General features: G+C 46.2%; 1 protein-coding gene across 5 annotated transcripts in view; it reads left to right on the top strand.

Moving 5' to 3' along the window:
* rhbdf1a (rhomboid 5 homolog 1a (Drosophila)) overlaps positions 1-20,430 on the top strand; it is a 497,373-nt gene that overhangs the window by 80,825 nt on the left and 396,118 nt on the right. Inside the window, exon 1 of one of the 5 annotated variants that reach the window (XM_038819452.1) lies at positions 51-69. The exons of the other annotated variants lie outside the window; for them this stretch is intronic. The gene's annotated coding sequence lies outside the window, so the exon portion shown is untranslated. Of the gene's footprint in view, positions 1-50; positions 70-20,430 lie in introns of those variants that run through there. 5 annotated transcript variants of the gene reach the window in all.

Below are 20,430 nucleotides of genomic sequence, written 5' to 3'. Positions count from 1 at the left end.
TGGATGATTCAAGCCCTCTTACTGTACCTCAGGAGGGAAAATACATGTTCCAAAATGGTGTGGAGAGTGGTAAGTATTTGACTTGTGTCAATTTTAATTGATGCAATTAAATACATTGCCTCCATTGTGTTTTCCATGCTTCAATCTCAGTTGAGAACAATTGTAGCCTGAGTATTTTAAAGGTCAGAACATGTTCTGCAAAACTGAAGTTACTGAATTGGGAGGTTGGATTATCCTACATATTAATGATATGGGGGTAAATAGCACAGTTATTATTTGTCCGTCAGGTATCGCTGACCCACTCTGATTGGAGTTGCAACTTGTGAACAAATGTTTAAAGTAATGCCCGAGTGGAATCCCGTTACTGTCATTCACCTGATCTTGATGATTCCAAATTTCTAGAAATGCTCCTTTATTTTCAAGTGGCGGAGAGGTTTATGAGTGATTACGTTGAGCATGTGAGACTTCTCGGGAGAGTTTGAAACCGGAGGGGTATGAAATTGAGCTCAGGAGCATTTGTTTTTTTGGATGCTCCAGAGGCTGTTTGGTTCCAAAATAATGTTTTGTGCGTGTGCACACTTTGAATGACGCCGGTGCCATCTTAGGGTGTTGGGTGAGCTACTGTTTGTTCGAAATATGCAGTGCATACAGATCATGACATCAGTCAGCATGTGAAGCTGATTTGATGCCAGCATTGCCACATTGGAACTGAATGCTTCAGCCAGTGCCCTCTCATAACCTTGCTCAGCTGAACATGAGTTCATCAGCAGGAAGGACCCCCAACCACTGCTATTTAAAGGAATTGTTAACTGCTTACAGGTTAGTTGCTGGTTGATTTCTCCTGGCTGTTGCTATCTGGTGCTTCCTGTAGTTGCTCAAAGTTGGCAAAGCCTGCAGGGTTGCAAGTGGTAAAAGGCTTTATCCTGATTTGAACATTTCTTTGAGACATAAATGAGTTGATTTCAGACCTATATCATACAATAGTAGTTATTCCACTTGGAATACAGCATGACTGGGGGGAATGCACAGAGACCATACAAAGTAGGAACAGCTATATGAAGGAATAGTTGAAAGGACAAGAAGGGCTCTCACCGAGGAGGTCATATAAGCACCAGATGCTCAGGGCAATTCTCATCCTCCCTGAACCTCAGCAAGGAACAATGTGCGAGATTCCTGTACTTCAGTAAGGATGTCCTCACTGAAATCTGCCAGTCGCTGCAGCCTCCAAGCAGGGTGAGGATGGCATTGCCAGTGGCTATGAAGATGGCTGTCCATGACCATTTGTGGTTGGATCCTTTCAGGCTGGAGCTTGAAATATTTGCAACACCTCACATTTTGCCATCCCCTGTTTGGTGAAGGAGGCTCCTGGAGCTCTTTATTCAAAGAAAGTAAACTCCGTTTTATTCTTCCTCTTGCCAGAGGATAGCAAGTGGAACAAACATGTGAATTTGCTAGGATTGCAGGATTCCCCAAGGTGCAGGGTGCCACTGAACGTGTGTGCACCACTTTGCGGGCACTGCATTTCAACTTTGTGATTTACCGGGTTTCCATTGTCTCGACGCCAACTGGGTCTCAGAACGTAGAACATAGAACAGTACAGCACAGAACAGGACCTTTGGCCCTCAGTGTTATGCCGAGCTTTGTCCGAAACCAAGATCAAGCTATCCCACTCCTGTCATTCTGGTGTGCTCCTTGTGCCTATCCAATAACTGCTGGAAAGTTCCTAAAGGGTCCGACTTCACTATCACAGCAGGCAGTCCATTCCACACTCTAACCACTCTCTGAGTAAAGAACCTACTTCAGACATCCCTCCTATATCTCCCACCCCGAATCTTATAGTTATGCCTCCTTGTAACAGCTACATCCACCCGAGGAAATAGTCTCTGAACGTCCACTCTATCTATTCCCCTTATCATCTTATAAACCTCTATTAAGTTGCCTCTCATCTTCCTTCGCTCCATTGATAAAAGCCCACGCTCCCTCAACCTTTCCTCATAAGACCTCCAATCCAGGCAACATCTGGTAAATCTCCGTTGCACATTTTCCAATGCTTCCACATCCTTCCTACAATGAGGTGACCAGAACTGCACACAATACTCCAAATGTGGTCTCACCAGGTTCCTGTACAGTTGCAGCATAACCCCACGGCTCTTAAACTCAAGCCCCCTGTTAATAAAACACACTATAGGCCTTTTTCACGGCTCAATCCACTTGAGTTGCAACCTTGAGAGATCTGTGGACATGAACCCCAAATCTCTCTGTTCCTCCACATTCCTCAGAACCCTGCCGTTGACCCTGTAATCCGCATTCAAATTTGTCCTACCAAAATGAATCGCCTCGCACTTATCAGGGTTAAACTCCATCTGCCATTTTCCGGCCTAGCTCTGCATCCAATCAATGTTTCTTTGCAGCCTGCAACAGCCCTCCACCTCATCCACTACTCCACCAATCTTGGTGTCATCAGCAAATTTACTGACCCACCCTTCAGCCCCCTTCTCCAAGTCATTTATAAAAATCAATATAGCAGAGGACCCAGCACTAATCCCTGTGGTACACCGCTGGTAACTGGTCTCCAGTCTGAAAATTTTCCATCCATCACCACCCTCTGTCTTCTATGTGATAGCCAGTTACTTATCCAATTGGTCAGATTTCCCTTTATCCCACACCTCCTTACTTCCTTCATGTGCCGACCATGGGAACTTTCTGAAACGCCTTACTGAAATCAATGTATACGACATCAACTGCTCTACCTTCATCTACACACTTAGTTATCTCCTCAAAGAATTCAATCAAATTTGTGAGGCAAGACTTACCCTTCATGGATCCGTATTGACTATCCCGGATTAAGTTGCATCTTTCCAAATGGTCATAATCCTATCCCTCAGGATCGTTTCCATTAATTTACCGACCACCGAAGTAAGACTAACCGGCTTATAATTACCAGGGTCATTCCTATTCCTGAGGAACAACATTCACCACTCTCCAGTCCTCTGGCACTATCCCCGTGGACAGTGAGGACCCAAAGATCAAAGCCAAAGGCTTTGCAATCTCATCCCTTGCCTCCCAAAGAATCCTAGGATATATCCCATCTGGCCCAGGGGACTTGTCGACTCTCGGGTTTTTCTAAATTGCTAATACATCTTCCCTCTGAACATCTACCTTCTCCAGCCTACCCGCCTGTATCACACACTCATCCTCAAAAACATAGCCCCTCTCCTTGGTGAACACTGAAGAAAAGTATTCATTCAACTCCTCTCATCTCTTCTGACTCCATGCACAAGTTCCCACTACTGTCCTTGACCAGCCCTAACCTCACTCTCTGGTCATTCTTTTATTTCTCACTTCAGAGTAAAACGCCTTGGGGTTTTCCTTGATCTGACCCACCAAGGACTTCTCAAGCCCCCTCCTCGCTCTCCTAAGCCCTTTTTTTTAAGCTCATTCCTTGCTACCTTGTAACCCTCAAGCGACCCAACTGAACCTTGTTTTCTCATCCTTACATACGCTTCCTTTTTCCTCTTGACAAGACATTCAACCTCTTTTGTGAACCATGGTTCCCTCACACGGTCATTTCCTTCCTGCCTGACAGGGATATACCTATCAAGGACACGCAGTATTTGTTCCTTGAACAAGCTCCACTTTTAATTTGTGCCTTCCCCTGACAGTTTCAGTTCCCATCTTTGCTCCCTAATTCTTGCCTAATCGCATCATAATTACCCCATCTCCAATTATAAACCTTGCCCTGCCGTATGGCCCTATCCCTCTCCATTGCAATAGTGAAAGACACCGAATTGTGATCACTATCTCCAAAGTGCTCTCCCACAAACAAATCTAACACTTGGACTGGTTCATTACACAGTACCAAATTCAATGTGGCCCCACCTCTTGTTGGCCTATCCACATATTGTGTCAGGAAACCCTGCTGCACACACTGTACAAAAACTGCCCCATCCGAACTGTTCGAGCGTTGCACGTCAGTGCCCTGTCCTGGCAGCGTTCATTATATCTTCAGTCGTCTGCTGTGCATCTGCATTTGAGTCACCATAGCAAACCAGGCAGTGACTGCTTTACAACAAGGCAAGGCCCATCTGCTCACCACATGGGTGATGACATTGGTGTGCAACCGATGGACATGTGCGCAGCCTACAAAGAAATCTCTTGCTGCCACATGAAATACGACCGAGCAGATCGTGGACGTGCTGAAGCAATGACTCCACTGCTGAGGCTCCTCCGGAGGAGTCCTGTGAATCTTGATGGTGTATTGCATGCTGAACAACCTCACCGTTGTGTGGGCAAGGGCCTCCTGAGGAGCCTGAATCTTGCTGCCCGTGTAGAACGTATTGGGGTGCAATATCAGGAACCTCAAACCCAAATACCCATTTACTAACAATCCCACATTCTCCCTTCACACTCTCTCTATGACCATCACAAGGTTCACTCAGCTATAATGCAGAAATTAAAGACACAACGTTTTCCGAAGCAAATTGATAAATCAAATAAAATCTTCTAATCACCATTCTGCATTCCCTTACAATCTGGGTTTTGAAAGCGTTTGCCTGTCCTACCAACCTTATTCAGCCCTATGTCCAGTGGCTGCTGGAAGGCTGCAGATTAACACGAGCAACTCGGGGCTTGAGGCTCAATATCAGAGTGCTGTCAGAAACAGTGCCAGTTGTCAGACTTGGTCAGCTGAGAGATAAGAGCAAGGATGTTGGCAGAGTGAATGCTGCCCTTCTGAGGGAGGGCTGGAGACTCCTGTTTCACTCTCCCCCTCCTGTGGTGGTGGTGGTTGGGGAGGGGGGGGGGGGGGGGTGGTCGTGTCTCAACAACTCTCGTGGCATGTTGGAGAACAGACTGCTGTGCAAGCCCCCTTTGAACAGTGTAATTCACAGCCAGACTGATGACACTGAGCTTCCACTGCAGACCTTTTTGCTGAATCTGTCTGTGCTGAATTGACAGTTTCACTGTCTTCAATCAGAAGCTGAGTAGTGGTTGGCTCCATATGCGCTAATAGAGATGGTCACCACTTCACCGTATGAAGAAATCATTCTAGTCAGCAAGCAGCACCATGTTGGCATATTGCCCGTATTTCAATTAATGGACAACCATTAATCGCACATCGAGATCCCTCCTCTTGTTTTCCTGGCTATTCAATACATCCCCTGGAGAATTTGAAGATTTACATTTACTGTTGCAAATTACTTTTGCCTCCATTTCTACAAATTAAGACTGACGTGATGAAGACTGCACTTCCTCTGTATTTTGTACCTAAATGGAGAGGTACTTAGTTTGTTATGTAACAGAACGCTGTGCATGCGATGTGCAGTGTTCTATCCATAAGATGGGTGAATTTCTAGGAGTTGCTAACAGTCCCATTGATAGACCAAGTCTTGTGACGATCTGAAAATTGAGGAAGGATGTAGCATTGTGGATAGCATAATTGCTTCACAGCTCCAGGGTCCCAGGTTCGGTTCCGGCTTGGGTCACTGTCTGTGCGGAGTCTGCACATCCTCCCCGTGTGTGCGTGGGTTTCCTCCGGGTGCTCCGTTTTCCTCCCACAGTCCAAAGATGTGCAGGTTAGGTGGATTGGCCATGATAAATTGTCCTTGGTGTTGGGTGGGGTTACTGGGTTATGGGAATAGGGTGGAGGTGTTGACCTCGGGTAGGGTGCTCTTTCCAAGAGCAGGTGCTGACTCGATGGGCTGAATGGCCTCTTTCTGCACTGTAAATTCTATGATATGAAACTATTTTTAACAAAAAAAATCTTCTTGTAGTATTGCAATGTGGTCAATGAAGAGATTTAAAAAAAAAAAACATTTTCCAATTAAGGAGCAATTTAGCGTGGCTACCTTGCACATAGAACATAGAACATAGAACATAGAACATAGAACAGTACAGCACAGAACAGGCCCTTCGGCCCTCGATGTTGTGCCGAGCAATGATCACCCTACTTAAACCCACGTAACCCGTATCCCAACAATCCCCCCATTAACCTTACACTACGGGCAATTTAGAATGGCCAATCCACCTAACCCGCACATCTTTGGACTGTGGGAGGAAACCGGAGCACCCGGAGGAAACCCACGCACACACAGGGAGGACGTGCAGACTCCACACAGACAGTGACCCTGCCGGGAATCGAACCTGGGACCCTGGAGCTGTGAAGCATTGATGCTAACCACCATGCTACCGTGAGGCCCCTAAATCTTTGGGTTGTGGGAGTGAGACCCATGCAGACATGAGGAGAATGTGCAAATTCCACTCGGAAAGTGGGCCGGGAACAAACCTGGGCCCTCAGCGCCGTGAGGCAGCAGTACTAACCACTGTGCCACCCCGAGAAACCTAGATTTAGATGTTCTGTTTCAGTTTGATTGAAATGATTGAGAAGGCCGTATACTAATATAAATGTCAAGTGCTCATCTCAGTGCAACATTTTACAGCTTGCTTTTTGACACACAATGTCACCAACTTAAGAAATTATCCAATTTAAATTCCTGCACTTTTACTTCACAATGTCCTCCAGTGTCTTGTATTGCAGTAACTTTCAGCATCCAAATAACATAAAATGTATCTACTGTAGAAATGTTGGGGTTTTTGTTTTGTTTGAAAAATATTCAACGTTATTTTCTGAATTGGCCTTTCTTTCTGCTCTGCATAATTCATAGAATAGAACCATAGAATCCCAACAGAGCAGAAGGAGGCCATTCAGCCCATCGAGTCTACACTGATGGCCCATTCCCCCACCCTATACCTATAACCCCACCTAACCTGCATATCTGGGGCAATTTAGCATGGCCAATCCACCTAACCTGTACATCTTCACTGTGCGAGGAAACCGGAGAACCTGGAGGAAACCCAAGCAGATACTAGGAGAACGTACAAACTCCATATAGACAGTCACCCAAGGTCGGAATTGAACCCGGATCCTAGGTGCTGTGTGACAGCAGTGCTTGTCACCGTGCAGCCCCAATTGGGCAATTATTTGACCATTTAATAGGGCAGTTAAGAGTATTTTCATGTTAATAGATTTTATGAAGAATATAAGATGTTCATAAGGTAAAATATTGTTGCACTTTTGGCCGAGGCAAATGGAATGAAATTTTACAATAGATAGAAAAAATGGGTTGTTGATCATGTGTCGATGCTTATTTCAAAGTCGGCTCCTAGAATGAGAGTAAAAGGCAGGGAATTCAACAGTTCTGCATGAAATGCTTTGACACAGTAAGTGGTGTTTTATGTACTTGCCCACTGGCTGGAAAGTCTGTGAGAATTCAGTGTTCCCTCTTCCTGGGAAGGTTTGCCGCATTTAGTGCCTCTTGTGCAATTAATCGGGCAGCCTAATTCTGCTCCTATATCTTATGAACTTATGAACAGCCGTGGGCTCTCCCTGTGATCAAGGATTCTGTGAGCAGGAGTCCCACACCCGAAAGCTGCTAGCCGGGTGGCGGCTGTGCAGTGCTCAGCAGTGCCATTGGAAAGTGTGGCTGCTGCCGGTAATGCAACCACCAGAGGCTCAGGATCGTCGATGGAAACCAGGCTGGGGGGAGGGATGCTGTTCAGTAGCAAGTACAGGGAGGCAGTATGGCTTTCAGCAGGTCCCATGATCAGGCACTGATTGCCTTTGAACCAGCTCACGCACACACCTGAGGAGGCACAAGAAACCCTGGTCATGTTCACCCCGAAGGATGAACAAGAAAATCTGTGTGCCAACACCACCGTGAGACGGGCAAGAAATGTTAACTCGCGGATAAAGTCCCCATCTCATGGATGAAAACATAATTCCCCCCCCCCCCCCCAACCACCATTCTACCATTATCGAGTGAGTCATTTCTCTTGTGGTAAAAACAATAACAACAAAATGATATAGTACAATGAGGTCCATCACCTCTGATATCTACTCGGACATTTAACTGACATTAAGGAGATAAATAAACTCATGGTTCCAGGCACGTTAACTGCAAAACAAAGCTTTCTGTTTAAAGAATGTGATGTGTTTTTTTTTGCTGGATGTTTGAAGTTCTGTTGTTTGCATGGGATGCAGTCTTTGAAGTCAACTGTCGAAGTGAATTTGAGGGATTATGACTGAAGGTGCTGATTAAGCGGGTTTGGAGCTGATTTAACCTTCTGAAAAGAACTTGGGAACAGAATGTGAACAGTCAGCAGTATTGTTGGTGTACATGGCCGAGCAATTGAAGCCTTTTAAACAACTGAATGGCAGCAAAACTGAGAGGTGCCACGGTGGCAGAGTGGTTAGCACTGCTGCCTCACAGCACCAGGGACCCGGCTTCGATTCCGGCCTTGGGTGACGGTCTGTGTGGTGTTTGCACGTTCTCTGCGTGCCGCTTGTGTTTCCTCCGGGTGCTTTGGTTTCCTCCCAATATATGCAGGTTAGGTGGATTGGCCATGATAAATTGTCCTTTTGTGTCCAAAGATGTGCAGGTTGTGGGGTAAGATGGGGGAGTGGGTCTAGGTGAAGTACTGTTTCAGAGGATTGGTGCAGATTCAATAGGCTGAATGGCCTCCTTCTGCACAGTAAGGATTCTATGGTTCTATAATCAATCAAATCCTTGACCACAGAATGGTTTGGGTAGCAGCCCTATTCGGCAAAACTTTTGGATTTGAGATTTCTCTTGTGTTTTTGTCACCAGTAATTCTTAGTGACACAAAAATAGACTTCACTAAAAGGAGATTATTACCAGACTGAGAGAACGTAATCTCAGGGAAATGCCCCCAATTTACTTCACTGGGTGTAGCTCGCCCAGAATGTTTGGGCCTGTTTTACAGACCTGGGCTAACTTGCCTAATTTAAGTGGCAATGTTCAACCACACTAGTCTAATTCATAAAAGTATAAATGGCTCCACTTACTAGTCCGAAAATAACCCATTATTGAATGAGAGTGGCACGAATTTGCTATCAAAAAAGGTAATATGCTTCAGCTTTTGTCCTTTGCCTTTTTTGTGTAATATCTTATCGTGTTCGGATATTTTTTTTAAAAAAACACTGAGGTACCTGAACAAACAGTCACCAAAACTGATGAAAAGTGAGTGTTTTATTTTGACAACTTGACACTTTAAAGAGGTTCTACATTAGGATTTAGTTTGTGTAAATGTCACGGTTGTTAAAGCAACAGCAGTTTGAACCATTTCTGCAGCAGAAATTAATTAAACTATTTTTACTCCTGATTGGAGCAGGTCCCAAAACAAAAAGAGCCGGCCAGAGATTATGATGGCTTGAAAGGTTTACTGCTCTACTTCCACCTAAAAATCATGAAGAGAGCCTGTTAAATTTGGGAAGGAAGCTGGCCTAAAGATAAGCAGAATGTTTGGGGGCTGCACTTCCTCTGATTTAATTAAACACAAATGTTTGTGAAAGTCTCCACAGCAAAATTGCCTCCTTGTAGTGGAGGAAGCTGGTTCTAGTGCAGGCTGCTGATGAGCTGCTTCTCTTGAATGCTCTCCTTAACTGGTCGCACAGTGACCAGTTGGTGTTCTGAACACCGCTATTTAGTGTGCAATTAATTTGAAGATTGTTGAAGTATATTGAATGGCAAATGTAGGTTTCACTATATGAAAGCATGATTCTCCAAGATTGAGATTAAAGTTTTGCATACCATGTTTAATTGTAGAAGTATTGACCAAGATGTTCACCACCCTGTTGACCACGATGTTCACCTTCCAGTCTGACTGTCTGTTGCCGGGCAGAAAACAGTCTTTTGCCAATCCATTGGCCATCAGCCAACCAGTCAAACCAAATCCCTCTGATCTCTTGGGTGCGAAGTCCGAGTTCTTCTGTTCACAATCTAAATCTTCATAGCACAGTGTACCAACTTTGAGTTCCTCACTTCCTCTGTTCGACTTAAAGTATATGTCCATTAAATAGCCATGGATCAAAGTAAAAGAAAAGGGAACCAACGGGAAGGGCCCTTACAGTGGCCACATACGATGCAAAACTGAGGGAATCACCATCTACTTCCATGCTATGGCCATTTTGTTCACAGATTGGATGCAGAACCCGGAATGTTGGATTCTAGATTTTAAACGTTGGATAAGTGTTTTTTGTGTTCCAGTGGTAAGGTTCCATGCGAGTGATGTTGGGAATGCGGCAAAGCACCATCACAGGAACTATAGTAATAAAAGTAGAAAATTATGGAGATGATCAGGTTTGGCAGCATCTGTGGAGAGAGAAGCAGGATTAGCGTTTTCGGTCTGTAACCTTTCATCAGCCAACAACAGGACAGACTGCGGAACTGTCCCCAGTGTACAAACAGTCCTAAGCCAAAAGATTAGTGAGGGTCTGTGTTGCTCGTTCTGGGTGAGTGTGCTTAACACTCAATTTGGCTCTGTTTCGTTACTTAACTCTGGAGTCGCCAGGTATCGTTAAGATACCGCCACAAGCTTTAAGGTCAAGTTCAAAGCAATAAAACCATACACCAATTAGTAAGTTCAAACAACTGAGTTTATTATAATACAATTATAACACTACCCATGCACACTCTAAGAGGATTAAACTATTCCTACCGCTAAATAAACCAATACTTATCTCAAAGGGAACTGCAGGATCAGGGGACAAGGCCTCTTGCTCTGCTCTGGTCTGCAGACTTCAGGTTGGTACGGGTTAAAAAGGGGTCAGGAGTGTCTATCTCTGAGACTTACTTGCTGGCGGCTGCTGTCCCAAACCTCTCCTCTCTCTCGTTCAAGGTCTTCTTCGCAAAGCTGGTCGAAATGCTGGTCCAGAGAGGAGGGCTGGTTAAGGAGAGCGAACTAAGTGTGGGACCTGTCTTTTATAGGTCCTAGGGCTTTGAGCCCTTTTGGGCGGACCCTTTTCCTGCTGGGAATCGATTGGGTCTCTTCCCAATCGATTTGTTTGAGTCCCCCCAATACTGAGGCTATCTCTCGGCTACTGGGCGGGCCTTCAGGTGCTTTGTTTTTGAACCCTGCTGGTGCCGGGGTGTCTGGTTTCCCATACACTGTTGCAATCACTTCTCTATTTGTGTCCATTGTCCCTGGGATCGTTCCATTGCTATGTTAACTATCCCAGAGATTGCCTCATTAGTATGCGGAATGTTCGTTTTGGTGCTGTCTGCTCTCTTAGCAGACAGAATACACATTGGCTTGGTGCAGCCTGCTTGTGCTGTGTTAAAATTGTCCATTTTTACCTGTAAACTTTGCGTTCCTCCATTTTGTATTTAGGGAATGGCCAACTTCGGTGGCTGCATCAGTGACAGATTCCTGCGGTGGGCAGTATTCCAACACCGGGCATTCCTTCCACTCGGAGAACCAAAAACCTCTTTCCATTAAGTTTCTTTGTTCCAAGTTTCACTGATGTTTGCTGTCCCTTTCTGATTTCCGGAATCTAGTGCAAGTTAGTTATCATTATCTTCTATTCCAATATCCTTGAACTATGATCAGCCTGTGTGAGTTGTATTACTTTTTGTCTCCAGCCAGAAACCCTCTGGGTGGAATTTTGTGGCCTGTCCCGCTGAAGTCAGTGGGCTTTTTAAACAGCTCACCATGTTTTCCAGCCCCACCCCTGCTGCAATGGGGCTGTAAAATGTTCTATCTCTCCTCTCAATTCTAGCCTTCTCCCTGGCTTCTTACTCCTATTGAACCTTGACCTTCCCATTCGGTGTATAGTTTGACTTGGCCTGAGCTTCAAAGTCCACATTCTAATCATCACCTAGTATCCCTGGAATTGCCATTTCCAGGCTAATCCATAACTATCCCCTCACTGGCTGCACCCTACAAAATCTTCAAGTCATCCAAACCTCTGCTGCCTACATAAACTCTGCATTGCACTGCAAACATTGCACAGCAAACATTGCACAAAACACCAAACATTACGTGAAACCTCATCCACCTCTCAACCCTACCCTTGAGCCTTGAGGAGGATGTAGATGTGTTGGGGGAGGGGAGGGGAGGGGAGGAGGATGTTTACGTGTTGGGGGAGGGGAGGAGGATATTGGCGTGTTGGGGGAGGGGAGGAGGATATTGGCGTGTTGGGGGAGGGGAGGAGGATGTTGACATGTTGGGGTAGTGGAGGAGGATGTTGACATGATGGGGAGGGGAGGAGGGTGTTGCGGGAGGGAAGGAGGATGTTGACGTGTTGGGGAGGGGAGGAGGATGTTGACTTGTTAGGGAGGGGAGGAGGATGTGGAGTCTGCACTTTCTCCCTGTGTCTGCGTGGGATTCCTCCGGGTGCTCTGGTTTCTTCCCATAGTCCAAAGATATGCAGGTTAGGTGGATTGGCCATGCTAAATTGACCCTTCGTGTCCAAAAGGTTAGGCAGGGTTGCAGGGATAGGGTAGAGGCGTGGGCTTAAGTAGGGTGCTCTTTCCAAGGGGAGACTTGATGGGCTGAATGGCCTCCTCCTGCATTGTAGGGATTCTATGATTCTCTCCAAAGCCCCTGAACGTGTTGTCAAATTTGTTCCCATCTTTCTTGGAACTCTATGTTTGAATCCCTCTGGTTTCTGCCCCTGCCATGTTATCAAATCAGCTCTTGTCAAAGTCACGAATGACATCCTGTGTGCCTGTGACAAAGGTAAACCTTCCCTCATCCTGCCTGCAGCCTTTGGCACGGGCTGCCCGAACCATCTTCCTCCACTGCCTCGCCACTGTTATCCAGCTGTGTGGAACTGCTCACACCTGCTTCCTCGCTTATCTATCTAATTTTACACAGAATGGTTTCTCTTCCTGTTCCCTCTGCTGCCCCCCAAGGGTATCTGCATGCTGCCCCTTGACAACATCTGAAGACAGTGTTAGTTTTTATACATGATGTGAAGATGCCGGCGTTGGACTGGGGTGAGCACAGTAAGAAGTCTTACAACACCAGGTTAAAGTCCAACAGGTTTGATTCAAACACGAGCTTTCGGAGCACAGCTCCTTCCTCATTCACCTGCGCTCCGAAATCTCGTGTTTGAATCAAACCTGTTGGACTTTAACCTGGTGTTGTAAGACTTCTTACTTAGTTTTTATAAGTAGGCTGATTACAGCCAACTCTGTCTCACTACCACACCTCCTGACTCTTTCACTGTTGCCAAATTATCAGATTGCTTACCGACCTCCAGAACTGAATGAGCAGAAGGTTCCACCAGTGAAATATTTGGGAGGCCTGAGTGATTGTTTTGGGTCCCTGCTTCAAACTCTGCCCTCTAGATGTTTCCCAGTCTAAGAAGAAGCAAACTTGGTGTGTGACACCTGACCCCGAGATGGACTTCCGGTTTTATTTTCATCCCATCGCGAAGGCTGTCGATTTCCACCTCCAGAAAATTGTCTTATTTAATCCCGTTTTTGCTCATATTCTGCTGAACGCCTAATACACCCTTGCCTCCAGACCCCACTATTGTAAAGTGTTCCTGGCTTGACTCCCGTTATATTCTCTGTAACCTTGAGGTAATTCCAAACTCTGCTGATGTGTGTCCTAACCTAGCTCTATAGGTTAGGGCACAGATCAGCAAGCCCTGTATGCTCTAACCCAGTGCTTCTCAAAGTGTGGTACGCGTACCGGTGCCGGTACTCGAGCCATCGTCTGCCGGTACTTGGGAGTGTTTCCAGAAAAGAAAGAGACAGTAATCCTGGATTGGCTTGTTTCGCTTACCGGTCCCTGGCACATTGAAAAAAAAAACTGCCGGTACACCACATCAGATAGTTTGAGATGCACTGCTCTAACCTACATTGCTCCCAGTCAAGGAACTTCTTAATTTAAAAGTTCACATCATTTCTTTTCAAATCCTTCCGTAACTTCCCTCCTCTAAATCCAATGCTCTCTGAGGTATTTGTGCTCCTCCTAATTCTGGACTCATTGTGTATCGCCAATTTTATTTGCTGCACTTTCAGTTGTCAAAGCCCCTAGAGAAAGAACAGGGACCTAGGCTGATCATAGAATTTACAGTGCAGAAGGAGGCCATTCGGCCCATCGAGTCTGCACTGGCTCTTGGAAAGGGCATCCTACCCAAGGTCAACACCTCCCCCTATCCCAATAACCCAGTAACCCCACCCAACACTAAGGGCAATTTTGGACACTAAGGGCAAACAAACCTTGCCACTAAGACACATCATGAGATTCAAGGACAGTTAACCGGAACTTGGTCAGTGAAAGAAACTCTTAACAGGGAAGAGAAAGGTAGCGAAGGAGAGAGATTTAGGGAGGAATTCCAGAGCTTTGTACCTCGACAGCTGGCAGCATGGTCACCAACGGTGGAGTGATTATCATGGTTGCACGAGAGGCCAGAATTGGAGGAACACAGATATCTCTTGAGGGTTGTAGGGCTGGAGGCCTATTGGGTCTGTGTGCCCCAGAGATGATGAGGGGTTGGCCTCCAAGTAGCTGACATTGTACTCAAATTGTGATATTTGAATGGTCTCTTAATCGGGAGATCTCTGAAGGAAAAAGCTTTCCACGTTCACTCAGTCTTCAATGCCAACCATCTTGGTGTGTTTTTTTTAAATTTTCAAAACATTTCCAGAACAGAACATCAACGTTTTAATCTTGGTCTGAGGTTGTGTGTTGCTGCATGCTCATTTTTCCAGTTTCTTCACAGTTACTTTTCTGCTCATTAAACGGACGATGAAACTCCCTGTGGGTGTAATGGTTTCATGGCCATATCAGTTTAATTAATACCATGAGAGAGTATATCCTTAATTCAGGCTTATCCAACCCTTCCAGGAGTTGATAATTGACTGAGAAGTACTTACCTCTGGAAGTGTCTCGGGCTCATTTGTGAACTAATTGCATTTTATAAAAGGCTGATGAGGCAGTAGAGAAAATGCAAAACAGATTTACAAGAATGATACCAGAACTGAGAGAAAAGAGTGAAATGGCTGAGAAATGTTTCTATGAAATCATGTGAACGTTGAGAAGGTGACCTGCTTAAGAGGTCTTGGGAAGTTTGGAGTGGATTGATAGGGAGATGTAGAGGCAATTCAAATTGTGACGAGAATCCAAAGCTAGGAGTTACTCATGTACAATAGTCACCAAAAATTCAATTAGGAATTCAGGAGAATATGCTTCTTGCTACCACTGCGACTAGTTCGGGTAATAGTAGAAAAGGTTCAAAGATATGCAGGTTAGGTGAATTGGTCATGCTGAAATTGCCTCTTAATGTCCAAAGATTGTGCAGGTTAGGTGGGGTTACGGAGATGGGGTGGCGGAGTGGGCTGGGGTTGTGTGGTATTTCAGAGGGTTGGTGCAGACTCGGTGGGCCATATGACCACCACCTGCACCGTAGCGGTTCTACAGGGGGAGCACGTCCTCCCCCTGTGTGCGTGGGTTTCCTCCGGGTGCTCCGGTTTCCTCCCACAGTCCAAAGATGTGCGGGTTAGGTGGATTGGCCATGCTAAATTGCCCGTAGTGTCCTAATAAAAGTAAGGTTAAGGGGGTGGGGTTGTTGGGTATAGGGTGGATATGTGGGTTTGAGTAGGGTGATCATGGCTCGGCACAACATTGAGGGAAAAGGGCCTGTTCTGTGCTGTACTGTTCTATGTTCTATATAGTTTCTATGGAATGACGTGCTTTGAAAAATGAAGGCTGAGGAGTGGCCTCATTGAAACCTTTAAAATGATAAAAGATTTTGATGGAGTGAATAGAGTGAATATTTCCCCACAGGAAGAGCATGACTCGAGGCTGTCAATGTAAGATAGTCACCACGAAATCCAACTGGGAATTCAAAAAGAAATTATCTCGCCGCCCTTTTCAAATGAAGACGTGGGACTTCCTCCTGCAGGGAATGGTTTAAACAAATGTATTAATGCATTTTTTTAAGAAGACAGCTTACCACTATCTTCTTGATGATTTTTTTCTAATTAAGGGACAATTTAGCATGGCCAGTCCACCTACCCTGCACATCTTTGGGTTGTGGGGGTGAGACCTACTCAGACACGGGGAGAATGTGCAAACTCCACACAGACAGTGACCTGGTGCCAGTATCGAAACCAGGTCCTCAGCACCATGAGGCAGCAATGCTAGCCACTGTGTCGCCCGGTATCGATGCATTTAAAGGAAAATTGGACAAAACACTTGAGGGTCAAGGGAATAGATGAATATCATCGCATAATTAGATGATCGAATGGAGCATTAACATCAGCATGGGCTGGTTGGGCTGAACGTAATGAGTTGTATATCCATGTGATGTATAGCATGAAACCATTTCAGTGAATGTTAGATGAGTACATGAGGGAGATTTGAATAGGACATGTTTGATGTGTGAAAGGGTTCTAATGTAGAAAACAAACACCTTCATTTCTGTGCTTCACATTCTATCTAAAGTTCCATCATAAGGTGGAGGACACGAGCTGTTGGTAAAAAGGAGGCAACAATGATGGTGACTAGAGAAATAAAATGTATCAAAAGACCAGAGTATATGTTGTCGGCCTGAAACACCAGCAGCTGGTGGAAAGGATGAAGAGATCTCCCAGTTAAGTGTTTAAATTAGTATTGGTGGGGCCAGGAGGAGGAGAAGAAATTCTTTGCCTCTCCTGCCTCGAACATCCCGTGTATCTTACCAGCAAACTGATGGGCAGAAAAGGACTGTCTGATCTTGCTTCCTGTCTGGAACAGATGGGAAGTTGAAATGCATGCTGTGATCTTTCACACATTTAGCTAAGTCCAGCTATCATGGTTACTGCTGTGCTTGACTCAGTACAGACTCTGAATGTTCCCAATCATTGTGGTTTGGTGTCTCAGAATATGGCAGTTAACTGTGAGTCACTGCTGACTTTGTTTAAATGCTAGAAGGAAGAGAACTCATTTAGCTGGTGTTACTCTTAGTGATATATGAGTGCCTTGTATTGTCAAATCTATTTAGTCTGTAGGTGCTAGGGGAAACTTGGCAGTTGTGCTCCTGATAAATTCAGCTATTTCTTTCCGAATAGCGATTGCCTCCACTCCTGCCTTAGGGGCTCAGTTTGACTCCGATTAAAGCGTGTGTATTTTGCATTTTTAACCAATGCCTTAAACGCTTGCAATTATTTTTCAAAAAGGCAATTAGCTCGGTTTATACATAGACATAAAACATACAGTGCAGAAGGAGGCCATTCAGCCCATCGAGTCTGCACCAATCCACTTAAGCCCTCACTTCCACCCTATCCCCATTATCCAATAACCCCTCCTAACCTTTTTGGTCACTAAGGGAAATTTATCATGGCCAATCAACCCAATCTGCACGTCCTTGGACCGTGGGAGGAAACCGGAGCCCCCGGAGGAAACGCACGCAGACACGGGGAGAATGTGCAGACCTCGCACAGACAGCGACCCAGTGGGGAACCGAACCTGGGATCCCGGCACCGCAAAGCCACAGTGCCACCCACGTGTGCTACCAGCAGAGTTAAGAAAAATCCCAAGGCTTTTTATACATATATAAAGAGCAAAAGGATAGCCAGGGAGAGGGTTGTTCCACTCAAGGACAGGGGAGGGAATCTATGCGTGGAAACAGAGGAAATGGGCAAGGTATTAAATTAGTACTTCTCTTACTATGCCCAGTGGGCCCCGAATTATGCGGACAAGGCTTGCCCACTCATTAAATCCACCCTTTTTCCCCTGACGGTTGAGGCCTGCCTGGCCTTCAACCGCATCAAAGCAGATATCGCTAAAGCCGCGATGCACTCAGTAGACGAGTCCATCACATTCCAGGTGGAGAGCGATGCGTCTGACTTTGCCCTGGCCGCTCCCCTCACCCAGGCGGGCAGGCAGGCCCATGGCTTTCTTCGCTTGTACCCTCCAGGGCTCTGAAATTCGACACTCCTCTGTCATAAAGGAAGCCCAAGCCATTGTGGAAGCTATGCGACATTGGAGACATTACCTGGCCGTGAGGTGATTCACTCTCCTCACTGACCAACGGTTGGTTGCCTTCATGTTCAATAATACTCAGCGGGGCAAGATCAAGAATGACAAGATCCTGAGGTGGAGGATTGAACTCTCCACCTATAATTATGATATCTTGTATCGACCTGGGAAGCTCAATGAGCCCCCAGATGCCTTCTCCTGCGGTACATGTGCCAGCGCACAGGTAGACCGACTTCAGGCCCTCCACAATGACCTCTGTCACCAGGGGTCACCCGGTTCTACCACTTCATCAAGCCCCACAACCTGTCTTACTCCATCGAGGAGGTCAGGACCATGACCAGGGACTGCCAGGTCTGCGTGGAGTGCAAACCAGACACAGCACACCTGGCAAAGGCCTCCAGCCGCTTCGAGCGCCTCAGCCTCGATTTCAAAGGGCCCCTCCCCTCCACTGACTGTAACGTGTAGTTCCTCAACATCATTGATGAGTACTCACGTTTCTCTTTCGCCATCCCATGCCCTGACATGACCTCTGCCACAGTCAAGGCCATGTACGGCCACTTCACCTTGTTTGGTTTCCCCACCTATATCCATAGTGATCGGGGTTCCTCTTTCGTGAATGATGAGCTGTGTCAGTTCCTGCTCAGCAAGGGCATCGCCTCAAGCAGAACGACCAGCTCCAACCCCCGGGGAAATGGACAGGTGGAGAGGGAGAATGCGACGGTCTGGAAGGCAGTCCTTCTTGCCCTACGGTCTCGAAGTCTCCCAGTTTCCCACTGGCAGGAGGTTCTTCCCGATGCGCTCCACTCCATCCAGTTGCTCTTGTGCACCGCCACCTCATGTGGCCCCTCATGAGAGGATGTTTGTTTTCCCCAGGAAGTCCACCTCAGGGGTCTCGCTCCCGTCCTGGCTAATGGTCCCAGGGCTCGTCCTCCTCCGGAAACATGCGAGGAGCCATGAGTCGGATCCACTGGTCGAAAAGGTCCTTCTCCTCCATGCTAAGCCCCAATATGCCAACGTGGCACACCATGACGGTCGGGAGGACACAGTCTCCCTTAGGATTTGGCATCCGCAGGTTCCCCAGTGACCATCACCACTACCCCTGGACCTACACCGTCTCCTCCCATTGCTACTCATCTACTACGAGACGCAAAAGACGACATGCTCCTGGACACGCAGGCCTCAACACCTCATCCAACACCAATATCCACACCACAGCCGGGACTGAGGCAGTCACAGTGGAAAGTTAAAGCCCCCCGACAGACTCGATCTATAACTCAACCCATCCACTTTACCCCTGACGGACTCTTTTTTTTTTTAAACAGAGGGTGAATGTGGTAAACCACTGTATTGTATTGTACTGTTGTATTGTTACATGCCTGGGCTTTCCCTGCTGGCTCCGCCTGTGGTTCCTCCCCTCGGGCGCATATATAAAGGTGGCCAACCTCCAGCCCTGCCCTCATTGTGGGACCGGCTGCCAGCAGGTGTCCTTGAGCTGATTCAAGCCATGGTTCTTCTCCCGACTCCTCATCTGTCGTCAATTGATGGTACGTCAGTATGTCCATCGCCCCAGTCAGGATTAAAGCATGATTTCCTGCTTCCTGGCTGATGTGGGACCCACCTATGTGGCCATGGTTTGGGTGTTGGAACAAAATCTCCGATGAAAATGAGGAACTTCCTGGAACTGATCAGCTCCCTTTATAAGTCGTCATAATACTGTAATAACTTATTGTCACAAGCAGGCTTCAATGAACTGTGAAAAGTCCCTAGTTGCCACATTCCAGTGCCTGTTCGGGGAGGCCGGTACGGGAATTGAACCCACGCGGCTGCCTTGTTCTGCACTGCAAGCTAGCTGTTTAGCCCACTGTGCTAAATTAGCCCCTCATAAAGGATGTGATGAGTCTCCGTTAAAGACGAGATTCTTGTGGGCCATGGTGTGAGTGGCTGTCCACTGCTGTTAGATGGCTTTCAAGAACATACACGCCCAGTTCACCTGTTCATATTGAAACTGTCTTTAAACCATTCCTGCCACTTTTCTGATATATTTTTTAGTCTTGCCCTCCTGAAGTTTGACGTAAAAACCACTGAGGAGACTACTTACTCTGTTTTGACACCAGTCTTAAAATTGTGCAACACAAAAGGACTTGAGAAAGAGAACCAATGTTGCAATAATTTATTTTTTATTCTGCTTTTGCTGGTTCATTGTGTTAATTATCACAAAACAATTCTGGAGTGCATGTGACTGGCGTGAGGTAATAATTTGCTTATTTTTGTGCCCTGGAAATTGTGATCATCTGTGAACTCTGTCATTGCAAGAAAAAAAGTGTTGTTGGCTGCACGACTGAATAATTGCATTCCTGATGGGAATTCCCAAGGGTTGCTGAACAAAAGAGCTGTGTTTGGGTTATTCCTTGGCTGGATCGGTGGGGATGCCTACATGACTGGGCCCGTAACACTGGAGGACTTTGTAAATGGTGGAGGAGAAAAGATTTTCAATTGCTTTATCTAATATTAATTGTCATGGAAGTGTCAACCGAAGTGGTTGCCTTTGCTTAATGCAGTGATGGATTATTTGGTGCAAGACTGACTTGTGCAGACGATGCAACGTCTCTGGATCAATCCCCTGGTCCAGGTCAAGTTGACTGAAATGGAATAAAA

This window comes from Scyliorhinus canicula, chromosome 15, assembly GCF_902713615.1.
Source record: "Scyliorhinus canicula chromosome 15, sScyCan1.1, whole genome shotgun sequence".
Taxonomy (NCBI): Eukaryota; Metazoa; Chordata; class Chondrichthyes; order Carcharhiniformes; family Scyliorhinidae; genus Scyliorhinus; species Scyliorhinus canicula.
The sequence above is the reverse complement of the archived record's forward strand: the minus strand, read 5'-3'. Positions and strand labels throughout refer to the sequence as shown.